This window comes from Urocitellus parryii, chromosome 2 (assembly GCF_045843805.1).
Source record: "Urocitellus parryii isolate mUroPar1 chromosome 2, mUroPar1.hap1, whole genome shotgun sequence".
Classification (NCBI taxonomy): Eukaryota; Metazoa; Chordata; class Mammalia; order Rodentia; family Sciuridae; genus Urocitellus; species Urocitellus parryii.
The window spans coordinates 219,223,821-219,242,016 of NC_135532.1; the positions used below are offsets into that span (position 1 = coordinate 219,223,821).

The 18,196-nt window shown below is 44.3% G+C and overlaps 1 protein-coding gene across 7 annotated transcripts in view; it reads right to left on the reverse strand.

Annotated features, from left to right (window-relative positions):
- Positions 1 to 17,420, reverse strand: part of Hlcs (holocarboxylase synthetase) — a 192,539-nt gene extending 175,119 nt beyond the window's left edge. For 2 of the 7 annotated variants that reach the window (XM_077795402.1, XM_077795398.1), the window contains exon 1: positions 7,189 to 7,364. The gene's annotated coding sequence lies outside the window, so the exon portion shown is untranslated. Of the gene's footprint in view, positions 1 to 7,112; positions 7,365 to 7,494; positions 7,650 to 17,373 lie in introns of those variants that run through there. The other 5 variants (XM_077795401.1, XM_077795397.1, XM_077795399.1 and 2 more) reach the window with 4 other exon arrangements.
- Between the last annotated feature and the right edge of the window lie 776 nt (positions 17,421 to 18,196).

Sequence of the window (18,196 nt, forward strand, 5' to 3'; positions counted from 1 at the left end):
CTTAGCAAACACTGTGACCCCTTTCAAATAGCCTTTTGAAGTCTCATAACCATGGGGCCACCTTCCCCTCCCCTCCTGGGCATCGGGACTTCTGTTCCCTGTTTACCCACCCCACAAGGCTTCTGCTTCCCTGCTGGTCACCAGGCTCCTGTGGGAGAGGGCGGGCTTTGTCACACTGCAGGCAGGGACCAAGAACAAGGGGATGCCTACAAGACCTACCTCCCTCCTACAGTGCCGTTCTCACTTTCAAGTCAGATGTGTGATTTAATTTCACAATAACCCCAGATACCAAAATAATAAGGACAAGTGGCATGGTGACTCCCAGCAACTCAGGAGACTGAGGCAGGAGCCTCACAAATTCAAGGCCAACCTGGGCAACTGGAAGAGGAGACCCTGTCTCAAAAATTTTAAAAAATGGGGGCTGGGGTTGCGGCTCAAGGGTAGGGCGCTCACCTAGCATGTGTGAGGCACTGGATTCAATCCTCAGCACCACATAAAAATAAATAAAGGCATTGTGTCTATCGAGAACTAAAAAATTTATTAAAAAATAAAAACGTAGAGTTCCCCTGGGCTCAATCTCCAGTAACAAAATGAAAATAAGTACAAGTCAAAACCCAAACACAGGCTGGGTGCAGTGTACACGCCTGTAATCCCAGGGGCTCGGGAGGCTGAGGCAGGAGGATCACAAGTCCAAAGCCAGCCTCAGCAAAAGTGAGGTGCTAAGCAACTCAGGAAGACCCTATCTCTAAATAAAATACAAAATCGGGCTGGGGATGTGGCTCAGTGGCCAAGTGCCCCTGCCTTTGAGCCCCAATACCCCCTGCCCCGCCAAAAAGACCCAGACACAGTAAAGAGGAACTGAAGGCAATCCAGGAAAGGGGTGGTCTCCAAAGCAACCTGAGGAAGAAAACAGACCATTTCCAAAGTCAGCTGTCAGAAGACAGCAAAACATGTTTTAAAGACCCAGGGGAATAGCAGCCTAGAGCTGTATGCCTGGCCAAAGTATTTTCATGTTGGGAACCCAAAAAAAGATGTTTTTAGAAATAAATCATAAATCTTGAAAGATAGTTAAAATCACTATCTTTTAAAAGCACTTTAGAAGGAAGAAAAGTTTTTAAAAAAGAAACAGATGGGGAAGAGAGTGAAGAGAGTACAGGAATTGGTTTTGGTTTGCTTTTTTATTTTGCTTATTATTTTTTTCAATGCTGGGATCAAACCTGGGACTCGTGCGTGTTGGGCAAACACTCTATCACTGAGCCACATCTCCAGTCTGCTTTGCTCCTTAACTTTAGTTGAATTCATGCCCCTTACTTTTTTAAAAAAATCTTATAATTTAAAGAAATCTCTATATGGAAAGCAAATCTATAAAGTTTTCAGAATACAGAATATCTTTCTGACCTCAAAATAGAGAAGATAAGTCAATCAAGGTGCCAAGAACATTAATTATAAAGGAAAAGGATGCTACGTTTAAGTCTAAGAACCTCGCTGGGGCTGTGGCTCAGCAGTGGAGTGCTCGCCTAGCACGTGCGGGGTGCTGACTTCAATTCTCAGCACCACATAAACATAAAATAATGGTATTGTGTCCAACTACAACTAAAACCAAAAAAATTAAAAACTAAGAACTCCACTTACTGAAAGATACATTAAAAAAAAAAAGAAAGAAAGAAAGAAAGGCAAGCCCTGCAATGAGAATAGGTATTTGTAACACAAGTAACCAAGAAAGCACAAATATCTAGAATACATGAGACAAAGTCAAAAAAACAAAAAGGGGGAGGAGTCTAGGATGAATAAGCGCTTCAAAAACAGTAAGCCCAGATGGCTGAAAACAGAGAGTGCTCAGTCTCACAGCCACTACAAACTAAACCCCATGAGAACTGGGTCGTGGGGTTGGCAGAGCTCCCCTCCTTAAACCCCAGCATCGGGCTTCCGCCCCCAGGGCTTAAAGACCAGCCTTTTCCATTTACTTCCCTCCCCTTTCTGAGCCCTGGCTTTCCTGGCCATGGTGTTTCCACCAGTCAACAGAAACTCAGATATTTAAACAAAGGGGTTTCGTATAGAGGACTGGCCTCAGGATGATGACGGTGCTGAAACACCAGGCATGGGGCAGTGTGCAGCCCAGGGGACAGCAAACAGCCTACAGGAGCTGGGCCTTAGTTGGGTGTCCACATGGAGATGTGCGGGGTGATGAATGTGGCAGAGGAGCCTGGGAGGGGCCAGAGCACACTGAGGGCCCAGGGGTGCTGCTGAAACTCAGAGGATCCCCAAGAAAGAGAACATGGATAGGGCCAGAGGTTGGAGTGTTATGGCTTGGATCTGAAATGTTCCCCGAAAGCTCATGTATTGAAAGCTTGGTCCTCAGTGAAGGAGTGTTCAGAGATGGGCCTCTGGGAGATGACTGAGCCGTGAGGGCACTGGCGCGTCCCGGGCCACGGCCAGGTGGTGAATCTGCAGGAGGCCGGCTGAGTTGGAGAACACAGGGCCTTGGGGGTGTGCCATGAAGGTCATGCTTGTGCCTCTGCTTCTCGACCTACGTGAGACAGCAGCTTTGCTTCACCACACCCTTCCCCGTGGGGTTCGACCTCACCACAGGCCCAGACAACAAAGCCAGCTGACCATGGACTGAAGCCTTTGAAACCATGAGCCCAAATACACCTTCCCTCCTTTGTCACAGTGATGGAGAGCTGCTTTACTCGTGGGCAGAGTCACTCATGTTCCAGTTCAAGGAAGTCAGAGAGACAGACTGAGAGTGGTATCTCCACGGCAGCAGGAACAAACCAAGAGCCTTTTTCTCCCACAGATGACCTCTTTATTCTGTATTGTCATCTCTGTTCATGACCAGGGGACCATCACAGGGACCCAGAACTTAGTTGTTCTGGAGCCAGGACCTTCCCTTGCCCCACATCTTCTGCAGCAGCTGACGGGACCCCTCTCCAGTGCCTGTTCCCATGGGAACCAGCACGGAGGCCTCCGGACTGATCCGCACTGCTCTTCAGCACACTCTAGTTTGACTCTGGAAAGTGCAGCTCTGATCCCACTGGTCCCTTTCTCAAGGGATCCTCTTTTTTTTTATACTGCAGTGCCTGTCCCTCCGACGGGGACCTTTAGGGGCTCTTGCCTGGCATACAGGACATTCCACTGTACCCAAATAGCCCGGCCTCCCCTTCATCCACCGGCTCCCATTCCTCTCACGAGGCCCTGTGCTAATCACTGTGGACATCCGCCCTCTGTAACCTTGTGCTATGAATCGGATGTGCTCTGCCCCCAGAGAGGCTTGGTCCTAATGTGGTGGTACTATGCGGTGGTGGCACCTTTAAGAGGTAGGGCTTAGGAGAAGGTGGTTAGGTCATTATGCTGCTCAAAGGGCATTAATGTAGCTCTCACAGAGCCCAGGTCAGTTCTCCTAAGAGTGGGTTCTTATAAAATTAGGTTAATACATGAGCCTGCCCGCTTCTGCACACAGCTGCTTTCCTTCCTGCTTCTCCTGCTTTTCCTGCCTGCCATGTGATACAGCCACAGTTGCCCTCATCTGGGGCCAAACAAGTTGCCCAACCTTGGACTTTTAGCCTCCAAAAATGTGAGCTTAATAAACCTCTTTTCTTTATACTAATTATTCAACCTCTGGTTATTTTGTTATAAGAACATAAAACAGACTAATATGCCATGCAAGGTAGCTATTATTGTCCCCATCTTGTAGAGGAGGACACTGAATTTTAAAAGCAGTTGAGTAACCTGCTCAAGGTCCCATAACTTGGTAGGGAGGCTGAGGTTTGAATTTGGGTTTTTCTGGCTCCAAAGTCCTTCACTGAATAAACAAAACAACTGAGAGCAGAGAATGAGTATACACAATAATAATAAATAGAAACAGGACTCAAAGCAGGGCTATCATGGTGGCACATGCCTGTAATCCCAGCAGCTCGGGAGGCTAAGGTAGGAGGATCGCAAGTTCAAAGCCAGCCTCAGCAATTTAGTGAGGCCCTCAGCAGCTTAGTGAGACCTTGTCTCTAATAAAATTTAAAAAAATAAAAAAGGACAAGGGATGTGGCTCAGTGATTGAATGCCCCTAGGCTCAATCCCTGGTACCAAAAAGAAAAGAAATAGGACTCAAGATCCAAGAGTGGCAAAAAGTTCAGGTGCACCCTGCCAGCCCTGAGGATAGTCATTTGAATCCAGATCAGATGGATGACTGTGACGGTGCCTAACTTGCACACACCAAAAAGCTGCAGGTGGGATGTATAAAATGCCAGGGAAGATAATACCCTGAAAATGCCCTGCACCCTGCAAGTCAGAAAAGATGTGGGATGCACTTTCTGTGCAGTAGCTGAATGTCCGTGATGCATCACCGTTTTAAAGGAACTTCAAGTAGAGCAAAATTCAAAGTTAAAAAGTAAAGGTGTCCTGATTGCATACTGGACCAGAAAAAAAAAGAATATTAGCAGGGAAACTGGTGAAATCTTAAGTCAGCAGTTTAGTTAAGTATTGCCCCAATGTTCATGTGTTCTTCTTAATAAATCTATGGTTGCATAAGATGTTAACATTGGAGGAATCTGAGTGAAGGGTATAAGGAACTCTCTGTACTATTTTTGCAACACTATTTTAAGCCTAAAGTTATTTTAAAATAAAAAAAGTATAAAAAATAAGAGAATGACCTTGCACTTAATTTCATTAGCACTCCTTTTTTTTCTCTTTGTTCCTAAATGGTCATGTGGTCCTGACCTAAACGTTTCATCCCTCTGGGTCCCAGTTTCTCAACTATGGGAAAAAAAGAAAAAAAAAAAAAAAAAAAAAAAGGAGGGCCACAACTGGATTGTCAAGCTCCAAGGAATATCCTGGGTTTTCTAATACACTTGCAGCATGATTCAATTTCCAAAAGTGTGATTTGAGGTGGCCTCTTAGTGCCTTCACATTCTGATATTTAGCACTGTGCCTACACAAAGTAGGTGCTCCGTACAGGCTGTTGGAATAAACTGGCTCATATCGCCAATGGTTCATTGAGGTAGAACAGGTCTCTCTTTTACTCAGTTGGCCATTAGAGAGCAAAGTGCTCAGAAAGTTTTCTCCATTGAAAGCAACTTATCTTCATTCAGCAGAGAGGAGGGTCCTCTATATCCCAGACAAGTAAAAATCAGCCCCTGGCAGAAGAGGGTTGTCACTACCTGCCAGCCATCAGACAGGACCTCCAGGTGGGTGATTAATACCATATGCATCCAGATGGTCCACAGTGCTACCTCTGACCCTCTCCCAAGTCCTCAGCACCTTCCAAAGTCTAAGCCACCTCAATAGATGAGAGTTTGAACGGCAGATTGTGACCCTGCTCCCAGTGCATCGTTGTCTTCCTAAGGATCCTGTCCCATTTCTTGAATAAATTTCACTTTAAAGGGTTTGGGAGGAGCAGATTTAGGAGGACAAATGAATGAATGTGGAAATTGACTAAAACATTTATAAGCAATATGAAAGAAAGCATTAGCCTTCCAGGCAGCCCGAGACTCAGCCTGTGTGAGCTGCAATTTGTACAGTGAAGCAATAGAGGCCATGGTTAGGCATCCTGAATTTAGAGTTTGCTTCTGACCCACCAACATATACATGAACACATTTGGTAGCCCTGAGACTTTGGCATGTGTCCCTCTAATACGGGAATTGGGGCTGCTAATGAGACAGGTTCACAGGGCTGAGTATAACAACCCAGTCAGTCAGTCACTGGAAGGGAACAGGAGGGCAAGCTGTCTTCAGTTGTTCCTCATAAATGTTTTTTGTAAACATATTAGTACTGTACCTCTTTTGAACAGAGCAGGAAACTCAGGCTCTGATAGTCTACACAAAGCAGGTGGAGGTCTCATTCCCAGAAGTTGCATACCTGTCTCAGGCATGGAAAAGCCTGCCTGCCTGAAAATTGTCCTCCTGAGGTCAATCACAGTGCCTACCATTTGAACTTCTGCAGGTTGCATCATTTTATCTTTCAAATCAGTGAGAGGTGAACTGAAGCTGGCTTCAAGTACTGACATGCTGCTTTTGTGATCACATGAACTTAAGAGTAGGGCCTCAGACTGTAGGAGGAAGGGCAGAGGTTTCTGATACAAACTGCAGCTTGGTAACCACTGTGTGGGGTCTTGATGGAGCATTCTGACCTCAAAGACTTGCTGGGGAGGGGATAAGGGGGAAAGTGTAAGGATTGAGGGTCAAGGCCTAAAATAAAGCCCTCAAGGCCCCTGGGAGTGTGTGTGTCACCAGGCAAAGCACAGATGAAGATTAATAGATACTGTGAGACACCTAGTGCAGATGCATCCTCACCTGTGGCTGAGAGAGTGGTGAGAAGGAATGGATGAGTCACATAATCACTGAATTTTCTTTTTTCCCTCAGCCAGCCTGAACATTTTCTTTGAGACTTCCATACTTAGGGAGAGCCAATCACTGCTTTAAAAGGGGGAAATGGTACCTATTATAAACCTTTCATACTGGACAGGTCATGGGGCTGGAAGGACACGTTTGGTGGAAAGACTGATGGGAGGACAGGAGCACCGATAATCCCTCCACATTCCCCTGCCATCAGAACATAAATTCACTGAATTTATCTTTCTACAGAGGCATCCAGTATGGAGTCTCCTCTATAGGTTCAGGGAATCTGCATGCCCCTCCCTTGATGTCCCTTGCTTTCCATGTCAACTTGAGATGCTTAAAAGAGTTTATGCAAACTCCACTTTTTAGCCCAAACTCATTGGAAGTGGCTTATAATAAAATATCAGTAGGAAAAAGCAATCCCCACAGGGCTGTCACCTGTTTATAAAACAGCAGTTGGCAGCGGAGGAGGCCTGTGAGCCTGGACAGACCTTGGGAAAGGGCCCTTACAAAAAGCAGCCCGCTCCCGAAGCCAACAGAGGATGATGCAGCTGAATTGGAACTTGCGTTAGGCAGCCCTTTCCTCACGATTTCAGCCTGGACGATGCCGGCATCCAGCCCCCAAACAGCATCTCTAATAGAAACCAGCAAAGTCACAAGAGCCCTGCGGCCAAGAAACTATCCCTGTCTATAAATAACTGTCCCTAGGGCGATACACAGCAAGATCAAAGGCAGGACACCCGAGCCTGGCGAGCCGGCGGGTTCCTGCAGAGCCCACTAACCTGCGTGTCCCCGTGGGCGCCCCCGCCCCGGCGCCTGCCACCACGGGTTCCTGGGAATGGCCGGCGCTGCACGCACCTGCAGGGCCCAGCCCCGGGGGCCGCTGTTCCTCGTGGGGTCGGCGGCCCGCTTCGGCCGGCTCTGGTCCACAGCGCAGCGGTGCCGAAACGCACGCGGAGGGGGCGAGCGCAAGGACAGCGCAGGTGGCAGCGGAGGCGCGGAGGCGGCACGGACCGTGGGAAAGGGCCGGATCGGGATCCCCCTCGGCGCAGCCCTAAACCCTGACCACGCCCCAGCCCGGCTGGGCAGTGCGGTGGCCACCAGGGCCACGAGGGCCAGGACTTCTGGCTCCTCCGGCGTGCGCCACCCGCTGCCCTCACTTACCTGTCCTTCAGGCTGGCCTTAAAAGTCAAAATACCTCCTCCCCAGGCAGGCCTGGCCTGGGCTAGCGGGGCCGCGTCCACGACCCCTGCCCCGCCTCCCCACTTTGAAATTCCGTGTTTGCACCAGTGGCTCCGCGGTCCCCGGGCACTGGCACCCTTCCCGGCAGGAGCTGGGTCTGCTTCCCAGCACACAAAGCGTTTGGCAGGAGGCTTTGAATGAACGAGCGAGCAAGTGAGGGCACAGACGGCCAGCGGGCTCTCCGGAGAGCACGTCTGCTGAAGGTGCCCAGAGGGGGCCGGGATTAGGGCCCGGGGGATTCTTTCCCCAGTTTACTCTGCCTTCCTTAGGCGGAAGCATAACTCTTACTCTGTCACATCTCCTTCTGCCCCTAAGGATGGGGTCTTGATTCCCACCCCAGAACTCAACCCTTCACTTTCAGCACAGAGATTTCACTTGAGGACTTGAGTGTCCCCTTGGGTTCCAGGAATTCTAGGGAGAATTCTTTCTTCTGTGGTGGGACACAGACTGACTCCTGATGTGGCTTAGAAAATTCCCCCAAAGGAGGAAGAAAGAAAGAAGTTGGGAAAGGAATCATGTCTGACCCTCAGGAAAGCGTTTATGGAGGGTCGACACATGACCCCATGTCCTCAAGAAAATCTCCATGAGACATTCTGTCACCACTGAGGTCCCTGGTAAACAGGAAAGCTGAAAGAAACTCGGGGTGATCAGAATCAGTGTCCTCAATTACATGATTTTGATGGTTACAAAACATCCCATGTTTGAGTGTCCCATGGATGGTCCATTCCTCAGGTGCTGGACCATGCCCAGGCCTCAAGGGCTTGCTCTCATCCCGAAGTGAAAGACCTGTACAAAACCTTTTGGCTACCTTTCTGGTCACTGTTTAGGATATATCCCTATGTTCCTACGAATGAGATTACTGGGTTAAAGAGTATGAAACTTGCTAAGACCGTTTAACCAACATGGTCAAATCTCTTACCTTGAATGCATATATAATTTCACCTCCTAATAGAAGACTGATGGTTTATTTTAGCACATGTTTTAAAGTCTTTTCTTCTTTAGTTAATGAAAAATGGAACACACCCACTTTTTCTTTCTCTAGCTCTCCCCCTGCCCACCCTCTGCCATTGGAAAGTTTGAACTCAGAGCTTTGTGCATATTAGGCAAGTGGTCTACCTGTGAACTAGATCCCCAGCCCCTGGGATCTCTCTTTAAAAGATCAGGTTTTCTTCTTTTTGAATTACTGGAAGAACTGGGTTTTTTTTTAAATTGTTTTTCTGGTTATGTGCATTTCTTCTATGAATTAATATGGATTTTGATATTAGCATTTTTTCATTTTGATTTGCACAGGTTCTTTCTATATTAAAAATATCTTTATATTGCCATATATGTGGCATACTTTTATCGTGGTTTATCATTAGCTTTTTTAAAATTTTAGTCACGATGATTAGATATACCACTTTAAATTTTAATTAAGTCAAACCTCTCAATTTTTTCTTTCATGAATTTTTCCATTGATTTCTTGTAAAAAGTCCTCTCTCATGGTATCAAATTAAAAAGCTTCTTCACAGCAAAGGAAACAATCAAGAGCATGACGAGAGAGCTAAAGAATGGGATAAAATCTTTGCCATCAGCACATCAGATAGAGCATTAATCTCCAGGATATATAAAGAACTCAAAAAACTTAACACCAAAAAAGAAAAAATAACCAATCAATAAATGACAAAGGAACTGAACAGGCTCTTTACAGAAAAAGAAATACAATCGGTCAACAAATATACGAAAAAATGTTCAACATCCTCTAGCAATTAGAGAAATGCAAATTAAAACTACACTGATATTCAGTCCAGTCAGAATGGCAATTATCACGAGTAAAAGTTAACAATAGATGTTGGCGAGGATGTGGGGAAAGGGGTACACTCATACATTGCTGGTGGCACTGCAAATTGGTGCAACCACTATGGAAAGCAGTATGGAGAGTCCTCAGAAAACTTAGAATGGAACCACCAGCTGACCCAGTTATCCCCAAAGGACTAAAAATCATCATACTACAGTGATGCAGCCACAGCAATGTTTATAGCAGCTCAATTCACAAAAGCTAAACTATGGAGCCACCTGGTGCCCTTCAACAGACAATGGATAAAGAAAATATAGTTTATCTACACAATGGAATGTTACTTAGCAGTAAAAGGAATGACTTTTGCCAATAAATGGATGGAGCAGGAGACTTAACATGCTAAGTGAAATAAGCCAGTCCCAACAAACCAAAGGCCAAATGTTCTCTCTGATATGCAGTTGCTAACCCAGAGTAAGGGGGAGAGGGAAGAATAGCAGTTCAGTGGATTAGCCAAAGGGAATGAAAGGAAGGTGGGAATGGAAATAGAAAAGACAGTAGAATGAATCAGACATAACTTTCCTATGTTCATATATTACTACACCACCAAGTGAAATTCCACATTATGTACAACCACAAGACTGGGATTCTAATCAGAATAAGATGTACTCTGTGTCTGTATAATATGTCAAAATACATCCTACTGTCATGTATATCTAAAAAGAACAAAATTTTAAAAAGTCCTCTCCCATTTCTTGAACTATAAATATGTACTAGTATTTATAATTTTAAATGGTTACATTTCAGACTAGATGACCATCTTGAAGGCCTCTTTTAAAAAAAATTTTTTTTAGTTGTTGATGGACCTTTATTTTATTTATATGCAGTACTGACAATTGAACTGAGTGCCTCATATTCGATAGGCAAGTGCTTTACCACTGAGCCAAAACCCCAGCTGCTTGAAGGCCTCTTATAATCCTATAATTTCATGATTTTTCTGATTTTCTCTACATTATTTACTAATGCAATTTACACAAACAGTAGATGCCTTGGAGAAATGGGGTTACCAATGTTTTTTTTTTTTTAATGTAATATACTATTTAATACATCCTATAGAACTTCACTAACCTAGATGATAGGGTACAAAGTCTGAAAACAAAAATGAATACCATATACCTACCCCAATTTAAGACTATTACCAGTGGCTCTCTACTTATTTTTTATCACAGTCCTCTGACTGGGATTTTACATTTATCATCCTCTTGCTTTAAAAAAATAACGCTTGGGCTGGGGTTGTAGCTCAGTGGCAGAGCGCTTGCCTAGCACGTGTGAGGCACTGAGTTGGATCCTCAGCCACAAAAAAATCACAAAAAAATAAGTGAATAAAATAAACGTATTGTGTCCACATACAACTAAAAAAATATATTTAAAAAAAATAGGGTTGGGATTGTGGCTCAATGGTAGAGTGCTCACCTAGCATGTGCGAGGCCCTGAGTTCGATCCTCTGCACCACATAAAAATAAATATATTGCGGCCAACTACAACTAAAAAAAATAAACACTTAAAAAAATAACTCTTAAGAGGCTGGGGTTGTAGCTCAGTGGTAGAGTGCCTACCTAGCACAGGAGAGGTACTGGTTCAATCCTCAGCACCACATAAATAAATAAATGAATAAAATAAAGGCATTGTGTCTGTCTACAACTAAAAATATTTTTTTATTCCTCACACTTCAGATAGAGCCCTAATATCCAGAGTATAAAAAGAACTCAAAAAATTAAACAATAAGAAAACAAATAACCCAATCAACAAATGGGCCAAGGACCTGAACAGACACTTCTCAGAGGAGGACATAAAATCAGTCAACAAGTACATGAAAAAATGCTCACCATCGCTAGCAGTCAGAGAAATGCAAATCAAAACCACCCTAAGATACTATCTCACTCCAGTAAGATTGGCAGCCATTATGAAGTCAAACAACAACAAGTGCTGGCGAGGATGTGGGGAAAAGGGTACACTTGTACATTGCTGGTGGGACTGCAAATTGGTGCGGCCAATTTGGAAAGCAGTATGGAGATTTCTTGGAAAGCTGGGAATGGAACCACCATTTGACCCAGCTATTCCCCTTCTTGGTCTATTCCCTAAAGACCTAAAAAGAGCATACTACAGGGACACTGCTACATCGATGTTCATAGCAGCACAATTCACAATAGCTAGACTGTGGAACCAACCTAGATGCCCTTCAATAGACGAATGGATAAAAAAAATGTGGCATTTATACACAATGGAGTATTACTCTGCATTAAAAAATGACAAAATCATGGAATTTGCAGGGAAATGGATGGCATTAGAGCAGATTACGCTAAGTGAAGCTAGCCAATCCCTAAAAAACAAATGCCAAATGTCTTCTTTGATATAAGGAGAGTAACTAAGAACAGAGTAGGGAGGAAGAGCATGAGAAGAAGATTAACATTAAACAGGGATGAGAGGTGGGAGGGAAAGGGAGAGAGAAAGGAAATTGCATGGAAATGGAAGGAGACCCTCAGGGTTATACAAAATTACACACAAGAGGAAGTGAGGGGAAAGCAGAAAAAAAAAAAACAAGGGGGAGAAATGAATTACAGTAGATGGGGTAGAGAGAGAAGAGGGGAGGGGAGGGGAGGGGAGGGGGGATAGTAGAGGATAGGAAAGGCAGCAGAATACAACAGACACTAGTATAGCAATATGTAAAACAGTGGATGTGTAACCAATGTGATTCTGCAATCTGTATACGGGGTAAAAATGGGAGTTCATAACCCACTTGAATCAAAGTGTGAAATATGATATGTCAAGAACAATGTAATGTTTTGAACAACCAACAATAAAAATTAAAAAAATAAAAATAAAAATAAAAATATTTTTTTAAAAAAATAACTCTTAAATGCAAATGAATGTATCCAGTAAATGTTGTCAAGGATGCGGGGATTTTTGCCTTATAAAAATAATATTATCCAAATAAGTAACTTCCAAGCCTTGCATTCTTTCCCCTTGATGTTTCTACGATTCACACACACGGTTGTGCATAACTGCAGTTGATTCACTTTCACTGCTATATCATATTTTATGTCGACTTCATACTTGTCATTCCCAGTTTGCTTTGACAAACAGTGCTGCTCTGGACATCCATTTAATTGTCCCCTGGAGCCAAAAGCAAGCATTTCTCTAGTTGCATACCTACAAGAGGAAAGACTGTCAAACGCTGGCCAAGCTAATGTTTAGTATTAAAAGATAATGCTAAACTGTTTTCCCAAAGTAGCTACACCAATTTACACTCCCATTGAAGTGGCACCCCCTTTCTCTCAGAAAAGCCCTCTTCACCATGGCTGATTTTAGGACTGTCAGCAAAAGAGTCTCTGAAAAAGAGTCCAATGTAGATAAACTTCTTATTTTCATGTTGCCCTGTTTACTTGGCCACTGGCAGGGAAGATACCAGCACTCCAGGTGCTGGACACCCCCTTACTAGTTTTCACAAACGTATCCAGTATAGTACTTTGAAGAAATGTGCAAACGAGGCCTCTGGCCTTGAGCTGGGCTTCACAGAGATGTCTACATTTTTAAGATAAGTTACAATTGGGCTCCATGGTAACAGCTGGCAGGGGGAGGAAAGAAAGGGAAAAAGAAGCTCTCCCCTTCTCAGGTGTTGTCCTTGAAGGGTTAACGTGCCCAAAACAGTGAAAGAAAAAGCTGCTTTTATGTGAACTTCTGCAGACTGTGAACTTCTGAGCCCCTTACACACGGGGTATAAGATTCTGAAACTCCCTGAACTCAGGGTTCAGGGGGACTGATTGATTACAGCAAAAGCTGTGCCCTCTGAACCTGGCTACAGCCAAATAAAACTGTTTCCTGCTATCTTCGGTGCCCTGCCTCGTTTGTCCCTGCAACACCATAACTAGTGATTTGTATTTCTTTTCAACTCAGTATATTTTAGGTCAAATCCCTTTTCTTCTAGATTGTAGACTTATGCTGATTTTCACTCTTCTCAACAGCCCGAGAGAATTATGAGGTCCTTGCACACAAACTGCACATTGTGGTTCTTAGGGAAATCTCTGGGAGGCTGGCCGTAAGCCTGCTCATTAGTAACACCCTATTACCCAAACTCTAAGATGAGGTCCAGGTGACTTGCTGAGGACTCCTGGGTCCAAGGACAATGGCAGGGGTGTTGCTAATCTGAAAAGTCTGATGCATGTGGTATCTTCCTAGTAACACAAGAACCCTCCACACAAAGCTCCAGCAGCTGCCTTCAGAATCCGCTACTATTTGTAGCTCTGCCCTCACCACCCATGATTAGGACCTTTAATTTAAATCAGCCAGACACCATAAAACTAAAGACCATAAAAATATTCAACACACTTTGATTTGCTATTTGTCATTCTGGGATTTACCCAAAAAAATGATAACAAAAGAAAGAAATTATGTTTGTAAAGCTATTCATAGCAATGCTGTTTATAAGAGTGATTTTTTTTTAATTGGAAACTTTTAAATGTTGAATAACAGAGAATGTAGAGAGAAAATTGTGGCATATCCACTCTGGGGTACAAGGTATGACACAGATTTTTGTTGTTGTTGTTGTTTGTTTCCAGAATCATTTGAGATTAAGCTGCAGAAATCATGGCCCTTCACATCTAAGTACTCCAGGGTAAGAACAAGAACATTTCTCTTACTTAACCACATTGCAATGATTGAAGTCAGAAATTTTACACTGATCCAATGCTAACATCTACCATACAGCCCATATTCACATTTTGCCAACTACAAATATTTCCCCAGTAATATCCAATATGGTTTGAATGTGTCCCCAAAAGTCCTTTTGTTGGAACCTTAATTCCCAATCCTGCAGTGCAAGGAGGTGGAACCTAATGGGAGGTGGGACCTAATGTTTAGGTCAAGAGGGCTCCACCTTCAGGAATGGATTAAGGCCATTCTCTTGGGAGTGGTTTGGTTGCTATAAGGCAGACTCTCCCTCCTTCTCACCAGGTGTTGCCCTCTAACATGTTCTTACAGAGCACAAAGGCCCTTACCAGACCAGACAGGACTTCCCAGAAAAATTAGCTATATAATTCTCTCTCTCTCTCTCTCTCTCTCTCTCTCTCTCTGTCTCTCTCTCTCTCTCTCTCTCTCATCAGGGATTGAATCCTGGGTGCTTTACCACTGAGCTACATCCCCAACCATTTTCATTTTTTGTTTTGAGACAGGGTCACACCAGGTTGCCCGGGCTGGCCTTGAACTTGTGATCCTCCTGCCTTAGCTTCTGGAGTCACTGGGATTACAGGAGTGCACCACCCGCCTGGCTAAAAACTCTTTTTTTATATATTTCCCAGTCTATAGTTTTCTGTTATAGCAGCAGATATTAGACTTATACACCCTTCCTAGCAATATTTTTTCCAGTTCAAGGACACAAATATCATTAGTTGTCTAGTCTTTCATGACCTTGACATTAAGTCAGAGCCAGTATTTGATGGCTGGTCCCTCAATATGAGTTTACCTGATGCCTTCTCATAATCTAAGGCAGGTGATGCATTCTTGGCATGATGTCAGTTCATCCCTTACTGGTGATGCTGACCTTGATGACATGGTCCAGGTGGTACCTACTAGATTTATTCACTATAAAGTTTCCTTTTTTGCCTTTGTAAGTAATACATAATTTGTGGAGTGATACTTTGAGATTGTAATATTTTATTCCCCAGTAAGATTTTTCATCCATCAGGCTTAGTGTCCGTTATCTATTGCCACCTGAATCCGTGATTACCATGATATTTGCAATATGACAACTTTTCTAACTACTGTTCCTTTAGCATTTGCTTGTTGGCAGCATTTATTCTACTGTAAAGAATAGCTGTCCCTACTACCTATATTTATTTGTTTGTAAGTTTATTTGCTTCTTAGTATTACTCTGGACTCATGGATTTTTTTTTTTTTATTCATTGTGATCATTCACTATTGTCACTTATCATTTTGATGTTCCAGTCGTTCCAGGTTTGGCAACTGGAAGCCCTTGTGTCCCTCTGATCTATCTCCATCATTCTTTGAGCATCTCCTTGTTTTTTGGCACAAGCTATTCCTGGCTCATCTTTCACTCTCCCTGACTGAGCCATCTCTCCAGGGACCTCTGCTTCTTTTAATGGACAGTAGCATTTAGAAACCAAGACTGGGCACGAGGAATGCTCATTGCTATTCAAGTGGCCTGTTCCCAGGCTCTTTGAGGGACCTATCTAAGAAATGGATTCTTAAAACAAAAAGCCTCTCATTCCAATCCACAAAACTCTTCCTTGCCTTCCCTCACTCCATATGAGTTTACCTTTTTTCCCACAGTGAGAATCCTGGCTCCCAACAATATATTTACTGATTTGCTTAAACCTACAACTCAGGAAAAAAAATACTTTCAGAATTGCTACACCATGTCACTACCAACTAAGTGAAATTCAAAACTGCTTTGTATTTGTGTTAGCCTGTTTACACACAGAAGGTTTACAGCCAAAGAGAGCTCTTCAGAGTTATTTGGATTTACTTTTCTGTGGTTCATTTACTATGTAGATTATTTCATTTATGTTTGTGTTCAATTTTAAGGGTTTCCCCCCTCATCTTTGTTGATTTAACTTTATTTTTAAAGTATTGAAATATTCACATTTCTAAAAGTCAAAACTACCCCCAAAAAAAGCATTTTTGGAGAAACATCATTTCCTCCTAAACTTCCACCACATTTCCACCAACCCAGTAATCTGATCAATTTTTCCTGGCTTACTTTTCCTTTTTTTAAAAAATAAAATAAAATGATAGTTGAATATTTTACTAATTCCCCCTTTTTTACACAAAAAAATAATACAATATAGAGCCGGGGTTATGGCTCAGTGATAGAGCGCTTGCCTAGCATGTGTGAGGCACTGGACCACATAAAAAAAAATACACAAATAAAATAAAGATATTATGTCTATCTACAACTAAAAAAGCATTTTTTAAAAATAACACAATATAGTATTCTTGTATTTAGCTTTTTAAAACTTATCAGTATATCTAGAAATCGCTCCATATCCTTTTAAGAAATCTCCCTCTCTTTCACAACCGCATAGTACTGCATTGTGTGGATGCACTGGAGTTTAATGAATCAATTTCCCCCGTGTTTTAGCATTGAGATTGTTCCCAAGATTTTATCACTGCAAATGATGCTGCAATGAATAACCTTGTACATATATATATACACGATCACTGGTGTAGGTGTTCCTTCAGGGCAAACTCTCAAGGTAAATGGGCGAATGGTAAATGCTTAGATGGCAGACGTTGCCAAATTCCCGTGCTGCCCGAGTTTGCCATCTTGCATTCCCAGCAGCAATGCATGAGAGAGCCTGCCTCCCCACAGCCTCTTGCTACTTCTGCCTTTTTGAAAATTGAATATATTAGAAGTGATATTTCAGGGTACTGTGCAATTTCTCTCCTCAGGAGAGGAACTGTTCATCTTTTCATTTAACACCCAACTTTATGGCATTTTTGTACAGATGGTCCGTTCATGTCTTTTTGACTACTTTTAAATTGGATTTTGGATCTCTGTCATTTACATACTGGGAATATTAACACTTTATCTGTGATATATGTTGCAAAAATCTTTTCGCAGTTTGTCTTTTTTTTTTTCCTTTTCGCTACAGTTTCGGTTTTTTCCACGTTATCACAGAGGGCGGGGCCCTGGAAAGAAAGCCCTGGGGCCGCGCCGCGCGTGCGCACTGACCAGCCGGCGCAGCAAAGGGGGGACGGTGGGGAGGAGCGCGAGCAGCGACCCGCAGCCGCGAGCCTTGAGGTTCCTGCTGCAGTTCTACCGGAAGCCCCGCCCCTTCCAGGCGAGTGGCGTGGTCACCCGGCCGTCCTCCCTGCAGTACTGCGGCCCTGACTGACTGAGGGCGCGGTCCGCCTACTGCGGCAGCCTTGCTGGGCCACCCGAGCCCCGCTCGGGCCCAGCCCCGCGGCGATGCCCCACACCCGCCCGGTCTCGCGACGCGCCCACCTACTTCTGCGCGCGAGGTGGTGCCGTTTCCTCCCCTGGTGGTCGCGGGCGACTCCCTCCGCGCTGCGCCCTCTAGCGTCCAGCGGCGTCAGCCAGCGGGAAGGCCGCTCAGCGCCGTGCTGCGCTACCCACCTCCAGCCCTTGCTGCAGGCCCTTGCTCTAGGGGACACGGACAGCTCGGCCTCGACCTCTCAGGGCAAATATGGGGCAAGTCCCTTGGAATTTCAGCGTCCTCTCTCCCTCGCTGCCCCTTTTCACACTCCTTGCATCCCTCCCTCCTGCAGCCTGGTGTCGCATCTCAGCAAAGAGGGGGCCCTCGGCTCCTTGGGCTTCCGCCCTGATAGTGTCTCCTTCGTGACACCAAACACTGAGATGTCGTTTCCAACACCAGCCATCGATTCCCCAATCCTCCGACTTCCACTGGGTGTCCAGCAATTCAAGGCTGACTCCAGCCCCAGGGTTAGCGGGACCCCCAGGTTAAGGGCCCCGCATCAGACGTTAGCCGTTAGGGGGGTGCTCAGGCTACTCGCATTTCTGCCTGCCCACTGGATTCCGGGGATTCCCAGGATCCCTATACCCCAGGTTCAGAACTCATGAGAGTTCGTTAATTGGAATTACCAGATTATTAAGATACAATTCGGGAACAGCCAAATGGCAGAGATGCTTAGGGCAAATATGGGGGAAGTCCCTTGGAATTTCCGTATTCTCTCTGGGAGTTTCATCTTCCTGGTAATTCAGTATGTTCACAAGTTAGGAAGGTCTCAACCCTGTTGTTTAAGGGTTTTTTTTTTTTTAATTGGGGTTTTATTACTTAGGCACTTTTTATT